The sequence below is a fragment of the Solea solea genome, chromosome 15 (assembly GCF_958295425.1).
Source record: "Solea solea chromosome 15, fSolSol10.1, whole genome shotgun sequence".
Classification (NCBI taxonomy): Eukaryota; Metazoa; Chordata; class Actinopteri; order Pleuronectiformes; family Soleidae; genus Solea; species Solea solea.
The window spans coordinates 23,629,757-23,648,796 of record NC_081148.1 but is presented as its reverse complement, the minus strand read 5'-3'; the positions used below and the strand labels follow the sequence as shown (position 1 = coordinate 23,648,796).

Here is a 19,040-nt window from a genome sequence, read left to right as displayed (position 1 = left end):
GTGTGGGTGTGTGTGTTATCTCTCACAGCAGACGGCTGCTCTCCGTCTTCTCAGAAGACAAACTGAGATGATTGTGAAGCAGTTATTGTTTGCTTCACTGAACACTTTAATGAAGACTGACAGTACACAGAGGAGAACGAGGGGAGATTATCCCGGGAAGTGATTATAAATCAAACTCGTTCGCTGATAAGTGACTAAATGATTGTGCTCGTGTCGAGTGACAAATGCGTCTGGATTTGTGATGCATTGTGGATCTAATGCCTTCTTTTCTTTTTTCCTTCACAGGTCTGTGAATTCTGACTGAAAGGACGGGATGTCGTGTGATTGCAGGAACTCAAATCAGGTATTTTTCTCCCTTCCATTTTTCATCTTTAAGATTCAGTAGGTGTCTCATGTGCATCAGCGTCCTGTGCTTGTTAGCCGGTAGATTCATGCTGGGATTTGAGACTTGAGGTGTATGTTTAGGAGACATATACAGAATCACACAGGATGCATTGCTTTGTCTTGTCCAGAGTCTAACTAGTAAATATTTAGGGGCTGTTACCATTTCTTGGGTTGTCTCATCTCAAGGTTAAGAAATGTACTGTTATCAAATAAAATATTTGACTGTACATTCACAGTAAAATACTGGCTGATAGTTGCATGACTTTTCCTTTACAATCTATTTATCAGTTATTTTCTAGGTTATTTGCTCCATATAACAAATAAATCATTAACACAGAGTAATTTTGGTTTGTGGACAAAACAAAGCAATAATTGAATTAACTTCACAGTTAAGCCATATATTACTGTAATTTTCCCATATAAATACTATATTTCACTCCATAAATCACACTTAAAAAGCACTTGGCGGTAGGTTCCTCTAATAGCCACAGTTAAAGCCTGTAAAATAATAATTTCATAGCCTTTTATTTATTGATTTCACTCTGAAAGCCTGTGAATCCAGGAAATCATTTACACTGCAAGGTCTGACATTATTATTTTTCTTAAATCCTACAGCTGAAAGTCGACTTTAAAACTTATATACAGCAACAATCGTTTGACCTGATGTCACTCAGTCACAAAGCCTGGCCCTAGACTTAGATTGACGCAGCGCTGCGGTCTGTGAAGGCCAGTGATTTCATTCATTTGATCAACACTCATGGTAGTTACAGCTGCAACAATACATTGTAATTCTTCACTTTGAAGGTACAGGGTTTTATGGGACAGTTTGAATGGACAAGCCCTTGACATCTTTTTTGCAATAATTCTGTGCATTCTTGTCGATCTGCATCTTATCTCTGCGGCACGGTGTTCATATGCAGTAACTGCATCTTTATTAATTTCTCCTTTTGTGCCATGCGGAGGCATCCATAGCACTTCATTTAGTTAAGTCAAGCTAATGGCCTTATTTAATATAGATAAAGTGCTGTCTTTAATAAATGTGCTGTTCATTCCATTCATTAAAATAAGACCTCTGAACGCCGTTCAGCGTGGACTTGTGTTTCCGATGCGGAGGGTCACACTGCGCACAGACTTTGCGACACAGGGTCAAGGCTGTTTTTATTCTTCCACTTGGGAAACATTGATTCGCAAGTGGCAAATACACACAAAGACCCAATGTAATAAAACACGGAAATAGATATAGAGAATGAACGCTGATGCCAAGAGTGAACGTTAAGTGCTGAAGAGTCTGTGTGTGTGTGTGTGTGAACTGAAGGACGAAGAGGAGAGGTGGGATTTATGAGGCAGTGGCTGAGGAAATGTGCCACTGCACAGAGGATGTACATTCACCGGCCACTTTATTAGGTACACATCACACATTTTTTGAGTTTCCTACCTATCATTTAGAACCAGCTCTGGCATCAACAAGGCAATTTCTCAGAGAGATCTGCTGCTCACTGGATACTCTCTCTGTTTGGACCATTCTCTGTAAACCTTAGAGCTGGTTGTGCTTGGAAAATCCCAATAGATCAGTGGTTTGTGAAACACTCAGACCAGCCCATCTGACACCAACACGCATGCCATGTTCAAAGTCACTTAAAACACCATTCTTCCTCATTCTGATGCTCAGTTTCAACTTCAGCATGTCTACATGCCGACAAGCATTGAATTGCTGTCATGTGATCTGCTGGTGAGATACAGTAAGTATTGGGATGCCTGACCATTACACCAACAGGGACATGTTCAAACACCTATACAGGACTTTAAAATGGAGTTGGTTCCCCTTTTGCTGCTATAACAGCTTCCACTCATCTTGGAAGACTTTCCATAATATGCTGAAGTGTTTCTGTGGGGAATTTGTGTCCATTCATTCATTCTCTAAAATATTTACGAGATCAGGCACTGATGTTGGAGACGAGAAGGCCTGGCTCACAGTCTCTGTTCCACTTCATCCCAAAGGTGCCCGATGGGGTTGAGGTCAGGGCTCTTGTGTGCGGGCCAAGTCGAGTTCTTCCACACCAAACTCAAAGTCAAACCATGTCTTTATCGTCCTTGTGCACATGTGTCATGTTGGAATAGAAAAAGGGCCTTCCTCAAACTGTTGACACAAAGTTGGATTTTGTCCAAAATGACTTGGTATTCTGAAGCATTCAGATTTTCCTTCATTGGAGATAAGGGCCCCGGGCCCAAAGCCTGATTGAAACACCTGAATTCAATACTGAACAGGTGTGGCCAAATGCTTTTGTCCATATAGTGTATTTTTCTGTACCTAATAAAGTGGCCAGCGATTGTCCATACTATTGTGTATAGGTAGGAGCCAACATAGCTGTTTGCTTTGAGATGCTGCTACTATAAACACAGATACCAATATGGAGCTCACATGCAGTGCTGAGATTAAGTCCTAGATCACATTTTGGACAAGGCACTCCTTGAGAAATCACAGTTTATGTTGAATTAATGGCTTTGACTTCACGTCCTCAATCAATTGGCTACATATCCCTGAACTACATTTTGGAAAATTGAATAACGGTGCCATTTATTTCAGGGCTACATCTGAACCAAAGACACTGGCTTCATCTTCTGTTGGTCTCATTACTAATCACATTAGTCATTTTTGTTTTTCACCACAGTTCCTGCCTCGAGAAAGTAGAGTGTGCTCCTGTGAGGCAATCCAATTCAATAGTTACTTTCCCCTCCAGCTTTACTGCAACACTAATATAATCTCCTTTGTCACTCCCCTGGCAAAAAGTCAATCAGCAATCAGTTTCCTCTGCCTCACGTTCCTGTTAATGGGGAGGAAAAACATTTTTTTGGCAGGTTTATTATTGTTGTCTTAGCGATGGAGGAATGCCATCCTGGCACCCACGATGCCTTGACCTGCATTTCACCTGGCAGTCTGCTTTTACAGGGTCACGGAACGTACAACTCAAGTGTTGTGCCGCTTACAGAGCACATGGCAGGATGAAATTATTCATTGCTTCTGAGTTTCTGTGTGTGTCTGTGTGTGTGTGTGTGCCTGTTTTAGAAATGCCAGTGCTTCAGTGTATTTCACTTCAGGTTGTATTCTGTATCTCGTATGTGTCTCTGGTACTAAGTACTACTGTAGGTTCTAGTGTGTGGTGGCATGTGGACATCAGGAAAAGACGGTTGGAATGTGTGACACTGTCAGAACCCAAACCCTCTGAAACTTAAGGCTTATTTAAAATAATAATGTTTTATTTAATTGCATGATGTAATTAGGGCTACAATGAAAGTATTAATTGATTACTAAATGAATCATCAGCTATTTTGATTATCTATTAATTGGTTTGAGGCAAGCTTAAATGTGAATATGTTTTGGTTTCTATGTCCCATATAACAAAGAAATCTTTATTCTTTGTGGACAAATAAGACATTCAAGAATGTCATACTTTTTAAACGTTTTTTGACCTTTTTTTTCTAAGGTGCAGCCCCAGATGTGAAACTGTGACAAATATAGTGTTTACATGTTTGTAAATGAGACCTTGCAGTGAACAAGGTCAAGCAGATTTGCTCCTGTCTGTCTGTTATTGCTGGTATTTGTACTAAGTTAAGCAAATATTAACTATTAAGTTTAGTCATTTTGATTAAATTTTATAAAGACCTCCTTTTGAGGAGTGTTGCATAAAAACATTTTTAAGGGCTAATCGCTCCACACAATTTGCTGTCGGAAGTTATTTTATTTAGAGATTAAGCTGTGCTGAAAATAAAACATTACTGTCCCTCAGGCACAAAACTGTTGTTCTCTCAAAAACGGTCCAAATCGAAGACTCTACTTTTGTCTTAGCTGACAGTCAATAAATCCACACACTTTATGTTTTTACAATATATTGTTTCACTGTATTTTTATGTTATCATCTTCTTTGTGACTCCTTGCGCTACTTCTGTTTTCAGAGCTAATGTACAGTACAGTACAGTACAGCTAATACTGTACAGCTAGTACAGTATTAGCTAGCGCTAGCTAAAATGTCAACCACTTTACAGTAACACAGCATGTAAAAATTACAAAATTGTATATTTTAAACTGTAGCTGAACAGAAGTTGTACTGCCATTACTGTTTTCAGAGCAGTAAAGGGATTTGATTTATAGCGTTAGCCAGAGAGCTAGCACAAATGTCAGCAGTGTTACATCTGAGTAAAGTTGCTAAACAACATTTAGACATTTTATTTTTCTAAACTGTAGCTGAACAGATGTTGTACTGTACTGTACTGTACTGACACTGCTGTTTTCAGAGCAGTAAAGAAGAATTTCACGTAGTGTTGCGTTAGCCAAAGCTAGCTAAAATGTCAACAGTAAAACTGCTTAAAAACATTACATTTTTTCTAAAGAGAAGTTGTTTTGTTCTGCCACTACTGTTTTCAGAGCAGTGAAGACAAAGTGATTTCTGGTAGAATAATGTTAGTTAGTATGAGGATTCATGAGAAAAACATCCCTGAAAAGATTGTATTAAAAGTTTATTTTTGTATACAATACTTTTGGCTGAACATTATCAGGTTTTTTTTTTTATTTCTATTTATTCCTTGATTTATTTTAATTTTTAAATTATCCTGTCACCGAATGAATTGAATGTAACTAAATCTGTAATCTCTGCACTTTAACAACTTTTTATAGAAAGGAATCATTACTTATTCCTAGATTAATTCATTTGTGAAGAGTGATGACGCAATGATCAAACTAGACACAATACTATTACTATATACTTGGTCGTTTCTGACATTTTCACTCTGTACCGTATACTGGGAGGTGTTAATGCACAGAAAGTAGTCTGACAAGCAATAAAAATGGAGTTCTCTCTGTAAAGCCCATCGCCATGTTCACGGCCAATTTCTAATGCACTCCATTTGCTGCTTGTCTGACAGCTGTCTCCAGTTCCGTTTGTTCAGCCTCTTGAGTATTCTAGATGTTGTAGCTATGGAGTTCTTGAAAGTGGGCCCACTTCACCACTTCCATTTGCTGTCACATCACCTCCATCTGATCGCCTGAAAGGCATCGAGCGACATTATTCATTATCACACAGATGCGCATACACGCACACTTGAGCGCACACTCAGGAAACATGGGGGACAACAAAAAAAAACAAGTCAGCCAGGAAATGAACTTGCAGCTGTCACACGTGGAAATGATTTCTGTAGATGAGGTAGACAAGGTGTTTGCTTTTAAGACGTACAGTTATTATGCTGCTGGGAATAAAATGTTCCAAGTAATATGGCTGCTGCATTCAGTAAATATGTTTTTTTTATTTTGACTTGACAATGGCCATTAGGTGAGTTCTTTTTCTCATGTTTTATATACAAACAACAGTGAGTCAGATGTTGCTGTAATTGTACCGAAAACAATTACCTGGTTTCTCACGTTGCCTGGTTTTATAGTTATTGCTCTCTATCCCATCCTTTCTATGCTTCTCCTTTATCCCAGTGCCATCTTGGTCTTATCTCCCGATAGCATCTATTCCACACCCTTTATCACCTGCATCTTATCTTTGGTGCCAGACACGAGGAGTAGCAATCTATAACACGGAGAGATAGAAAGGGATTAGAGAGAGAGGAGTGGGGAGGGGGTCGGAGCATAACCAGTATAAGAGGGTATATACAGTAGTTTAGAGATATTAGCTGTCCTGTGGGTAAGAATGAGTGACCTCTGTTGGTGAGACGGCAGATTGCAAACTATGGTGGCTTTTGCATGCAAGAAAGGATATGTTGTTGTTTGTGTTGCTGTTTGTGAGTGGAGCTGTTTTTTGTTGTTTGTGTAATAAGACACACATGCTGCGGCTCGTTTGTGTTTGGGCTATTGGAGAATACTTTTCTTTCACAGTGTGAGTCCACGTCTGAAACTTTTGTGGACGCTTCTCAGTCTTAAAGCGAAACTTTGCAAGTCTGGTCATGTTTTTTTTTTTTTTTTTCTCCCCCTTGTGTCCGCTGCTTTATCTAAACAAACTGTGGAACCATGTGCAAATACACATAAATACATAGAGAACAGAGAGTTTATCCCAAAGATATGTACACATGCAACAGCAAAACCACCAGGTCGGCATCCGTTTCACATGCTTCTGTGTTTTTTAGTTCTCGCCATACGGAAAAAGCCGGTCCATACGACCAGACAGTTGTTTCCTCTTCCTCGCCTCCTCCGACAACCGTTTTCTCTGCTTCCTTTTTCGCCGGCTCTGCTGTAATGAACCTCTAAAATAACACTCTTGCTGCCTTGATCTTATACACTGTAGGTACCTCGCTGGGAAGGCTGGTTTTCCCCCTGACAAACAATAGGGGGCAGTGGAGACAGCCCCCAATCTCCTTGCAACAAGACATTGAACCATCGCAATCACTCCAAAAGCTGTTGAAGTCGGGTAAAACTTCTGCACAGTTCCACTTTAAGCCGTCTTGCATTACTAGTTATACGTTGATGTTCTGCTCCCTGTCGTTGTGACAATAAAATTACATTTTTCCTGTGGGAAGTTGCCCAGGGACAACGGGATTCTAACTATAACGATACACTGTAGAGCTCCGGATGTCACATGACTCAATTTCTCTTTAATGCAGTGGTGGCAGGAAAAGCATCAGCAAAAATGAACAGCACCAGTGCCAGTTTCAAGCTGTCTGAGTTCACTGCGCACTGTACATCGCCGAAGACCGAGCACTATATCGCAAAAAACTTGACAGAACAAAACTTGAATATAACTGACCCGTATAATGCCCCCATGATGCATTTCAGGAGTATGGAAGACCTGCAGTAACGTGATATCTTCGACTCTCTTCGATAAGCTTCCCTTCATCCTACTCTGGAGAATGCTTAGAAAATGCAATGAAATGCCAGATATTAAAGTGAATTAGTGTTGGATTCTCTACCTGAGATGAAGTGAATACAAGTGGATTCTGTCCTGTCCTCTCGAAGTTTTTCTGTCTGCGTTTTGGTATCGTGGGGCACAACAGCTATCCACCATGTTCACTTTTGTGTGAATACAGCCATCAAAGGGACGTATTGCCTGGTGTTTGCAGTATATTGCATGGTCTGTACATCTACGGATTTGAACATTGCTGTTTCCTGCCGCTGGAGCTCTAGACCGAGAAACACTGAGAGAGTTGCATGGAGATAATTGGCTGATTCAGAATTGTGTGAACTAATTTGGTTTGAATGGAATAGGCATTAATTTATGTTTAAATGTTTAAAGTATTGAGGCTTGAATTTTTAAAGAGGTTGGAAAAAAGAGAACTTTTGCCAAGAGTTTTGGCCACAGACTTTTACCTCGTATTTTCTCGAATGCAAACAACAATGCATCCTCCCTACCTTGTTTTGGGAATGTATTGATTTGCAGTGGTTGATAAAAGATGCAATCCTGGGCCTGTGCTGAAACAGTGTCCTCCCAAAGCACCCACTTTGGTACTTAATTGATCCTAGTTTGCACCAGCTGTCGAGTTTTGATGGATAAAAAACTCTCAATCCGGTTCCATCTAGTTAAAAAGTTGAAAGTCTCTATTAGCCAGTTGAAGAAGACAACCGCTCCTCTAGGTGCTAATGGACTCTCGAAAGGCCTTGTTGCCCCTGGTCGTAAAAGTAATAACCTGTGGTATCGGTCAAAAGAACTCCCTGCCACAGGTTCCCATGGTGCACTGTGAAGAGGAGAAGAAAAGGCAGGAAGGCGGTGGAAAAGAAAAAGAGAAGAACATTTTCATTACAGCCCTCAGTGTTGGTTTCTATAGCCTCTGGGATTCTCGTAACGTATCAGGTGCTATTGCTCTGCTCCCCCTGTGTTCCAATTATCAAAACCCTTTTAGCTTCTATTCCCATGAGAGCAGCCGGAGTGCTTCATATCTCATGAGTCTGTGCTGTCACACAGCTGAATGAAAGATTTTCATAAATAAATACAGAAATGACCATGCATTTTTTTTATGTCTTACATTTCCTAATCCACTCTTCTACCTTTCAGTATTAAAGTTTAGCTAAAGCTTCATGTTATACTATACACACATCACAATGCCAACCTACTGGACATAGCCCAACAACATTGTTTACCATTCTAGTGGTTACTGGTCGAAATTATACCATAAACATCCTGAAATTAGTGAATGAGGCTGATGTGTACGGAAGAGTATTATGCTCAGAATTCTAATAAAAGTCAGAATTCTGGGATTAAAATCACAATGAATTCTGAGATTAAAGTCACAATGAATTCTGAGATTAAAGGCACAATGAATTCCGAGATTAAAGGCACAATGAATTCTGAGATTAAAGGCACAATGAATTCTGACATTAAAGGCACAATTAATTCTGAGATTAAAGTCACAATGAATTTTGTGATTAGAGGCACTATGAATTCTGAGATTAAAGTCACAAGGAATTTTGTGATTAGAGGCACAATACATTCTGAGATTAAAGGCACAATGAATTCTGAGATTAAAGACACAATGAATTCTGAGATTAAAGGCACAATGAATTCTGAGATTAAGTGTCACAATGAATTCTGAGATTAAAGGCACAATTAATTCTGAGATTAAAGTCACAATGAATTCTGGGATTAAAGTCACAATAAATTCTGAGATTAAAGGCACAATGAATTCTGAGATTAAAGTCACAATGAATTCTGGGATTAAAGTCACAATAAATTCTGAGATTAAAGTCACAATGAATTCTGAGATTAAAGGCACAATGAATTCCGAGATTAAAGGCACAATGAATTCTGAGATTAAAGGCACAATGAATTCTGAGATTAAAGGCACAATGAATTCTGACATTAAAGGCACAATTAATTCTGAGATTAAAGTCACAATGAATTTTGTGATTAGAGGCACTATGAATTCTGAGATTAAAGTCACAAGGAATTTTGTGATTAGAGGCACAATACATTCTGAGATTAAAGGCACAATGAATTCTGAGATTAAAGACACAATGAATTCTGAGATTAAAGGCACAATGAATTCTGAGATTAAGTGTCACAATGAATTCTGAGATTAAAGGCACAATTAATTCTGAGATTAAAGTCACAATGAATTATGGGATTAAAGTCACAATAAATTCTGAGATTAAAGGCACAATGAATTCTGATATTAAAGTCACAATGAATTCTGGGATTAAAGTCATAATTCTAATATTGAGAGAGAGAGCTTGGTTGACCCAAGTGCAGAAGGAGATAGTGCAGGGGAGGGGGTAAGGTAAATGCTAGGAGAGGAGCCGGGTTTTCAAGAACTTCTTGAAAGTAGACAAGACTGTACTGTCAGGGTTTAGTAGGTCATTCCACCACAAATATCACAGTTCCCAAACCGGGAGTTGAACCCGGGCCGCCTGGGTGAAAACCAGGAATCCTAACCGCTAGACCATATGGGACCAAATAACCATGTATTTCCCCAAACAGTCAGTTCAAGATCTGATTTACCTTCAAAAGAATCATATTCTTGTAATAGTGCTGTCATTTCTGACTCCACATTGTGCAAACACTGGCACTTAGACAAGGTAATGGTACCTGTTGCATGTGGTGGGTAATAATAACAATAACTGACCTGTGCCGAACAGCACTTCAACTTCACTTCAACACCTTTTCACACCAAGGATAATTTCTCCTGCAGAGAATTCAAACGGCAATCAAACATAAATTGACTCTCTGCCTCTGTTGTAAATACTTGCAATGGTGGATGAGATCAGGAAGCGGTTGTATATTTTACATAACTGCAGCATGCTTGCACTTTCAGCTCAATTGAACAGGAAATTGGCAGATTAGCCTTTGGATTGAAATTCGCATTCTCGCAAATTTTCTTGCTCAATGAGGAGTGCAGAACCACCTCAACGTGGTGTTTCCAACAAACTAGTCCCAGTTATTTTTAAACTTAAACCCATCAATATTCTGTGCTAAAAAGGTGTCAGACACGCTGCTCCATCCTCAACCTCCTCTTTTAATTTGAATCAAATTACAGCAGGGATAACATTGAATAGGAGCTTGTTCTCTTAGATCATAGGGCATTATAGCAATATTTTCTTTTTTCCTGATGATTTTTGACACCGTGCTTCTTCTCTGCTACTCATTCTCACATGCCATTCGAGACTCGGCTGATATTGTTTTGCTTTCTCTTACTTCCACAACTGTTGCGCTGACCTCTCAATATCACACGTAGCTCATCAGTGCCAAACCATGAATGTCCCTTGGCAATTCCTTTTGCGCAGAGCCAATTTCAATTTTTATTTAGTGGGTGGACTGGGGGGCTACTGTCAAGCCTGCAGGAACACATGAAAACACTCCCCAAAGAGACGCTCGGTGTGTGTGTGTCGGTGTCGGTGTTCAGAAACACATAAAAACATGGCTGCAACAAAGAAAAGCAGATTTTGGCTCATTCTTAAAGATTTGTTGCTGCTTTTATCTGACACCAAAGTCCATAGAGAAAATCAGTGATTTTAGCTCATTGAGCAATGTAGTTGTTTGTCCTCTAACACCTTGTTTGATGAGATTTTGTGCCTTTGTTAACACCAAAGAAAAGCAATTCAAACACAGAAGTCACTAAATAAGACATTTGAACTTACAGATGGATGCAGTAGTGGATCAACAACTCCTGTGTGGTGTGGTGTAAAATCGCTGATTATCTCTATGGGCTTTGGCATGGGGGGAGTTGATTACCTAAAGACTTAGGTTGCTTGTCTGAAAATGCTGATTAACTTTGAAATAAAGTGGCAAATAGACGTCACTGAGTATGGATTTTATTGAATTATCGTTTTATTAGGTGGCCAAATTTTGTGTTTTCTCACATCCCTGTTGGAAGCCATGAGTTCACTGCGATCGAGTCTGCTAATATTAGGGTCAAAGAAGCACTATGTGTCAGAGCCTCGTACAAATACACTTAAGCAAACATGAACTTTTCCTTTAAATATGCAGTGAATACTTAATGTGTCCACAGAGGTCTGTGAACATGAATTCCATTAATTCTCGTTCCATTTTAGCTTTTTTCTTCTCGCAGGCCCTACAACGCTTACTCACCTCCACTTTCTTGTCCAGTTAATGGAGCTCTTGTTTTTGGATACTACAGAGAAGATGGTAACCATGGAAACTTGCTTTAGGTTACATGGATGAGGAGGTTCACCTGTACCCACACAACTTGTACAAGTCTGCGGTCAAAGAACGGTGAGAAATCAACGCTACTGGAATAGAATATGAGATTACACACACGTGTGGAATGGAACCACAGGCATGCAAGGCCACACTTTCTGACCGCAAAGTCATGCAGGTACCTTGAGAGTGAACGCAGGTGTGGTGCTCTCTTGGTGGCTGCATTATGAAGTCAAGCTCATATGCCTCCAGATAATGCAATGGGAGAAGGAGAAGAAGAAGAGAGAGAAAGTGTCCGTGTCACTGCACCAAGCTGTGCTCAACAAGCTTGACATCCCCGTGTTACCTCAGATTTTCTTCAAACATGGTGTCGCACAACAGGACACCTGGAATCTGTCCTCTCATCCTGTTGCTCTGGCAGCAAAAAAGGAACAAAGACAATGTCTCAACGTCCTTATTCTTTTGTAAATCGTATCATATTGGCAACATTGAACCTTTAGAATCGCACAATAAATGACACACCACTTCAAATTTCTGCTCAGTTGCAGGGATAAGATTTGAGCCTCTCAGCTATTTGGAGCTTTTGTTCTCTGTGTGTCTGTGTGAGTGTGTGTGTGCGTGCATGTGCGTGTACACAAAGTTTCCTGTGGAATCGCCTACAGGGAGCTCACAGGCAGAGGATTTTAGGAGTGAGCTGCTGAGTGCACATGCAGTCCAGGGAAATGATGTTTCAACAAGAAGAATTGTTCAGTTTGAGAAAAACAATATTCAAGTGTTGTTTTTTTAGTTTTTTACAGTCTCACTGCCTCCTTGTTGTCCGTGTTGACCAAATGATTTGATATATCACCCTAAACAGACAAAACCCCACAAAGTGATTTCTTTTTTGTGTGTGAGAAAAGGAATCCAAGCATTTGTGTCCATTTTCTGCTCGTCTAAGTGTGCCCATGCTCCCACCGAGGAACGAGCCTCTGAAAGACTTATTGTGTTACTGATTTAAGGGGTTCAAAAGAGCAGTTGACTTTCTCTCAAACACAGAGGAAGCATCGCTCTGGTCGCATTCCCCTCGGACACATGGTGACCAAAGGGTTGTGTAAGTCTCACATCTGTGGAATAAAATGAGAGGGGTAAACAATTCTGGTGATGCTGTGGAACAAATGTGTTAATCAAACCCTCATATAGTAAAAATCACACTTAGCACCTTGGATGCAATAAATGTACCTTCGCTAAAACTGCTTTTTTTTTTTAAAGCAATATCAAACCTGACCATCAAAATAATAGGATGTATTTCCAATATTCCAAAAGGGGACAAGTAGAATCCACAACAAATAATTGCAGCTCAAAGCAGGAGAGTGCAGCATCTAAAGCTGTCATTTAAAACTGCAGTAAGACCCGACCAAATGCTCACAGAGGGATGAAGAAAGAGCAGCCAGTGGAAGGAGCTTAGAGAAGGCACTGTTCTCACCTGGTTTCTTTAAGAAATCCAAAGAATAAGAGGTTTAGGTCTAATTTGCAATGGATCTAATCAGAGCCGTTCGGGTTATTCGATCGGTCTGTCGGGGATGGCACGACTGACCAGGGAGAGGTTCTCCGGTGTGAAGGCCCCGCCGGTGTATCCTCATGGGTCCAGTGACAAGGAAGCGGGTACAAAACCTTTGGGACAGCAGGCAGTAGCCATCTGTAGCAATAATCCGTGGTGCCTCACACGTCATAAACAGTGGCTGATGAAGGTTGAATGTAGAGGACGAAGCCAGGCAAACCCTCAGTTTGCATGTTACTCCACCTGAATGCTGTAGATAAGGAGGTATAGATGCCAGCAAAGGCGGCAGCGTCTTTGGCTGTCTGTCAAAGTCATGGATTGGTAGTTTTCCTACAGAATTGTGGATATTTAGAAGAGTCTGGTGATCATACACCAGCAGCTATAATACATAATGAACTAAAAACAATAATGCAAGACTATACACAGTTAATGTAGCACAGGGAAATGGCCAGACATACACAATGGCACCATCACTTCCTCCCTGGTTAATGACAAAATGAAAAAGAATATAAATGTGAGTCCACAAACTCCAGAATAAAAGCATGGAATACTTGATTTAAATAGTTATAGGTTAGTTACAGCTTTTAATTTGGACATATATTCTTAAGGTGTTGCGAGGGACCTTTTTTTTTTACTTTTTTTATTATAGACATACAGTTTCACCACATTACCACAGCCAAAATTATCAAAACATTAAAAGCATAAAAAGACCCTAAGATTGTATAAAGGATTTTCATGGGTAAAATAATTCCAATTCCAAATCACAATAAACAATAAACCCTTCTCCACTTTCTGCAGCTCCAAAATAGAGGAAAAATAAAATGTCATTCTTTGAGAATAATTAAACCATCGCTGTCTCTGTCACTGCTGGGAATTTAAATCTACTAGAGGCGAAATCAGTTTCTCGAGCTTTTAAGAAATGACTGAAGGCTGTTGTATTAATGCAACATCACTAATAGGAATGATTTTTCCCCCCGAAAAAGACTTGTCTGCTCAGTGACTGAAGCCTCAGCTGAATACAAACGAGCGCTGTGCATCAGACTTAAAGGGACCCCCAGGCTCGAGTTCCAAACACTGATGCAACTCTGAGCATTCTCAGAAGAATACATGGCACCTCAAAGTCAACGCAACTGCTCCTGGTTAGAGGGATTTTGTGCATGCATGATCAGCCTTGAAGGGAGACAGCTATGGGTGTCGAAATACATGTTAACGGATCCTTTCCAGGGCAACGTGATGTGACTAGGTACTGTTTTTTTGTTTTTTGTTTCAATTATTTGCATATTCTTCCCATTTTCTGTTTATGTTTTCTCCAGATATTCTGGATTCCTTCCACAGTGCAAGTTTGGTTAGTTGGATACTCTAAACTGACTGCGTAGGTGACTCCTGGGACATTCTATAGGTGTCACAATGAGGAAATTTGCAGTGTTGCAGTGACAGAAATAATAGTAACAGTCATAAATAGTATCTGAGAATGTTAATGACCAGGAACTATTAAAAAGCTACACAACACTATGACAACATAAAAATGTTTGTAAGATTAAGTGTTAATGATGCGTTCTGCTTTCACACACTGCAGATGTTTGAGGTGTGTAATAATAATAATAATAAAAATACAACAATGATAAGGTTTCTCAGTTATTGCCGTCCTTGTTATCTTAAGCAAATACTGTAAATGGAAACTGATACATAACCTCCTGCTGTTAGCAACGACAGGAAAATAAAAATAAATGAAAATCTATGATAGCTTAATTAACACTAGCGTATCGCAGGTGGCATGTTTGCACATGTGCAGTTTGCGTTACCGTAGTTATGTGAAAATGCTATGTACAGGAGTTTTTCCAACTCTTTCCTCTCTGGTGACAAAGGCGCTGATTCTCCGGCTCCCTGCAACATAATCAACTTCTCAGCTTTCAGAAATTGCTGGAATTGTTCCGATAGCACAAACTGTTGCATAATTACAGTAATGCTAAAGTGCGCTTCTCAGCTTCTTACCAACAAGCAACTAGTTTCTTAGTATATTATCATCTACCAGCTACTGTACTGTACTCTTTAATTCTTGGCAACAAGCAGCTAATTCATTAGCTTCTTAGAAACTGGCAAATAATTTCATAGCTTCTTAACTACCAGCCTTTTTCCTATCCTCTTAGAAATGAGCAGCTACTTTATTTCCTTATTAGCAACTAGCAGCTAGTTTCTTAGCGTCTTATAAACTACCAGTTACTGTAGTTTATTTCATTCATGGCAACAAGTAGCTAATTCCTTAACTTCTTACCAACTGGCAGATAATTCCTCAGTTTCTGACCAACAAGCAACTGGTTTCTTAGCATCTTATCAACTAGCTACTGTAGTTTCTTTCATTCATGGCAACAAGCAGCTAGATCCTTAGCTTTTTACGAACAAACAGTTAGTTTATTAGCCTCTATCAACTACCAGATAGTATAGTTTCTTTCATTTTTGGCAACAAGCAGTTAATTCATTGGCTTATTACCAACTGGCAGATCATTTCCTAGCTTCTTAGAAACTAGCAGTTGGCTCGGTGTTAAAGGGATAATGCAAACACAAACACAAAAGCGTGAACATCAACTGCAGCTCTACCTGAACATGCATGCTGCCTTTGGTGCTTTCTCCATGTGAGGGCTTCACTATGGTGCCGAGATGAGAGGGGTTTTTTTTCCCCTCTTAATCACCCTCCAATGTGGAGCGTCGTTGTGCCTCAACCCCAAACCCTCATTTTCTCTGCAGCAACAGAGAGAAGATGAGAGGGAGAATTAGTGCCAGGGCAGCGGCTGATTATTATTAGAGAGGTTTCTGCTCAAAGCCTTCATCATACCAAAAAACAAGCAAGGCCGAGTGGAGTGGAGTGATGACTTTACCCAAAATTAGCTCTTTGTGTTCATACACGGCCTGTGCACGCCACTTACAATGCTATTTTTATACAAAGTCATATACAGTTTGTCATTTGTGATGAAACGGATGAGATGCTGTATGCAATTATTATGTCTAGGATCTGCATCTAAGTAATTGGTCTAATTTAAAAAAATGTGCAGCATGCCTTTGAAAATTGCAAATAGCCCCAAGAGTAATGAAATAAGAATAAAGGGAACTAATTAAAAACACCCACTGTTGTCAAAAACACAAACAAAATACAGTCACTAATGAGACAGTGCTTTTTAAATTATACGTGTTGAGAATCAAAGCACATTAATTCAAGTCGAGACATTGAGACACAGTTTGAAGCATAAAAATGCCATAAAGTGGGTCTTTATTTTTCACCTTTACAATCAGCCACAATCTAAATATAAGAATCCACTCCACGACATGTTCGCCATGTCAACGTTAAGTAACCGTACCGGGGAAACTTGGGATGTAACTCCCATTAAGTGGTACGACTGTAAAGTGTCTATCATTTCCTCATCATGACAGTTTTTGAAATACAGCAGGTTAAAAGGAAACCAAAGGATGGCAGAAGCAGCCAAATGTGGCTTTGAACTGTTGCTCAGGTGACCTATCTGACTTTTATCTATTTCCCAAAATGGAAATTGTTTGAGTAATTTCAAAGTCATTCATGCCGGAGTGTCTCGAGGCTCCAGACTTGACCCCGTTCCACAAAAGGGATAGCGGAGCTCAAGTATCGGTGGACCAAGTCCTTCTGAAGTTAGAGGACACTCTGTTGAAGTATAATGCAAGAACAATCTTCAGAAACATTTTGAGCCTCATACCTTGAACCTTACTTGCACCTGTATAGAAAAAGTGGAAATCTATCAGAAACTGTGGCAATCAGGATGGACAATTGCCTGGGGCCCCCAAACTAAGAGTGGGCACCCAAGAATGACCAAAAAACACCCAACTTATTAACTGTTTCTTGTTGTTGTACCTTTTAATTTGAGCTGCTTATTGATGGATTATCCTTCCATCTTCTACCACTTAATCCTCCACATGAGGGTTGCGGGGGAAGCTGGTGCCAATCCCAGCTGACATATATGGCAAAAACAATGAGTGGGATACACTGTGGACAGTTCGCCAGTCCATCACAGGGACACATAGGGTGCATTCATACCAGCCCTTCTAATTCGAATCCTTGTTTGTTTGCTCGGAAAATCTGGTTTGTTTGTGTAGGTGTGAATGCACAACCGAACGTGGGTCTCAAGACCTCGTAGGGCCTCAAGGGAACCAAATGCAGAAAGCGGACTACAACGCAGGGCATTGTGGGTAAACCAAAACCTAGACACGTGTAGAACGATAGCCGGGAGAAATGTCTAAGCCCATTGTTGCAGCGTATATGTGTCTTATGTTCATATAAAACGGTAAGAGTTGATGTAGCTCCATGTTTTGCTCTTATGTGGAGGAAACAGAAGTTGTAATGCATTAACCAACAAGAGTTTCTCTTGTTTATTGTTGTTTTGTCTTCTCCTTCAGTAATTACTTCGCTGGAGTGGGAGTGAAGTACTGTTTTTGGTGGCTCTGTCTGTGTGTGCTTACGCACTTGCATGCAATATGAGCAACAGAGGCTGACCTGTTAGAATTTGGAATAACTTTTTTTAGAATTTTGACCCTTGAACATGCTACCTTCTGATCTGGAGTCAGACGCACTACCGCCATAGAGTCTGTTACACATATAGGCCGACAGAGGCTTGTTGGGTGAATGGGGTGAACTCTGCCAGTCAATCAAATGAAATCATGGGTTATGTTTGATTCAGTTGTGACTCCTGTGTTGGTTACATACAATATGTAAAGTGGAATGTGCAGTTATCACATTGTTATTATTGACAGAGCATTTTAAGGTCTCTTATGCCATTTTAACGATGTACTGTTTTTTTCTGTACGTCTCAATCTATTCTATTCTATTCTGTTCTGTTCTGTTCTATTCTATTCTAAAGGGTGCTGCTCTTCTTTCTTTTATGTCACTAGAGACCCAGAAAATGCAGACCCATTATGTGAGCTGTCACTTTTTATTTTGGGACATCTACACTGCTCATGTGAGACTCACTTTCCAGATGTGTTCCAATTGAGTGAGCAGCGTCGCTTTTTTTTTGGGGGGGGGGGGTGAATTTGAGCTTTTTTGTCTATTTTTTACCACAATGAGAAAATTATCCTTCACCACTGTTTCAACACATTCTGTTCCACTTTCAAAGAAAAAGCTCTTTGCTGCCTTGGTTCCTCAAATCCACTAATTTCCTGACATTTCCTTGATTACAGACAGGTATTTAAAGGTATATGATTTGATTATTAAAGAAAAACCCTATGTAAAAATATAGCAGCGGCACCACGGCAGACGATTTTTACTGTTTGCTCAGACATACTCCCTGGAGTGTTTGTCCGAGCAAACAGTAAAAATCACCGCAGAGGAAGAAAAGACTGATAATCAGAGAAAGTAAACTTGGTGCAGTCTGAGAAGAGGAATGTAGACACAACAGCAAGAGCAAAGTAAGTAAACAAAAGGAAAAAACACAACACAGGCAAACTTAATTAAATGTAATTCATTTACTTTAATTTAATTAATTTACTCTTTTAATTTACTCACCTTTAGTCAGGACCCAGTCAGCAGAGCAGCCAATTAGGGTTTATTGAGTGGAGGGCTGAGGGGGGGAGCTGTTGCTGTGTGTGAATTGACAGGTGAATCATAGCAAACTGCAACTCAGTGGTATTATTTCTCTGCTCCACTGCAGTCGAAGACACCGACCAGAGTCATGGATTTAACAGCTGACAGGTAAATAGCCTTGGTTGACCTTAAGTCAGACAGTGCAGGTTCACTGCGGTGAGACGAGGCAGCGGTTCTTACTGTAATAAGTTATGGATTTGTTTGACCTCCGCGGTTGGCTTTAGTGACTCTGGTCCATGGTTTTTATCACGTACAGGAAAAAGACAATCCAAGATACAAACGGCAGTTTCTGAAATCATCACCGCTGGGGTGGGTGGACCTTCAGACGTCACATGACGCACAGAGGCACGAGGAAGAGCTTCTGCAGAAATGAGCAACGCCAGTGCCGGTTTCAAGCTGTTCAGAGTTCAGTGAGCACTTTAAAATCCACGGAGATTGAGCAATA

General features: G+C 40.0%; 1 protein-coding gene and 1 non-coding gene across 2 annotated transcripts in view; one reads left to right on the top strand and one right to left on the bottom strand.

Annotated features, from left to right (window-relative positions):
• The window catches only part of LOC131474194 (protocadherin-15-like), a 260,291-nt gene that overhangs the window by 27,731 nt on the left and 213,520 nt on the right, over nucleotides 1-19,040 (top strand). Inside the window, exon 2 of the mRNA XM_058651947.1 lies at nucleotides 286-343. The gene's annotated coding sequence lies outside the window, so the exon portion shown is untranslated. The remainder of the gene's footprint in view (nucleotides 1-285; nucleotides 344-19,040) is intronic.
• Nucleotides 9,683-9,754, bottom strand: trnae-uuc (transfer RNA glutamic acid (anticodon UUC)). Its single transcript has one exon. It is a non-coding gene; the product is annotated as a tRNA-Glu (tRNA).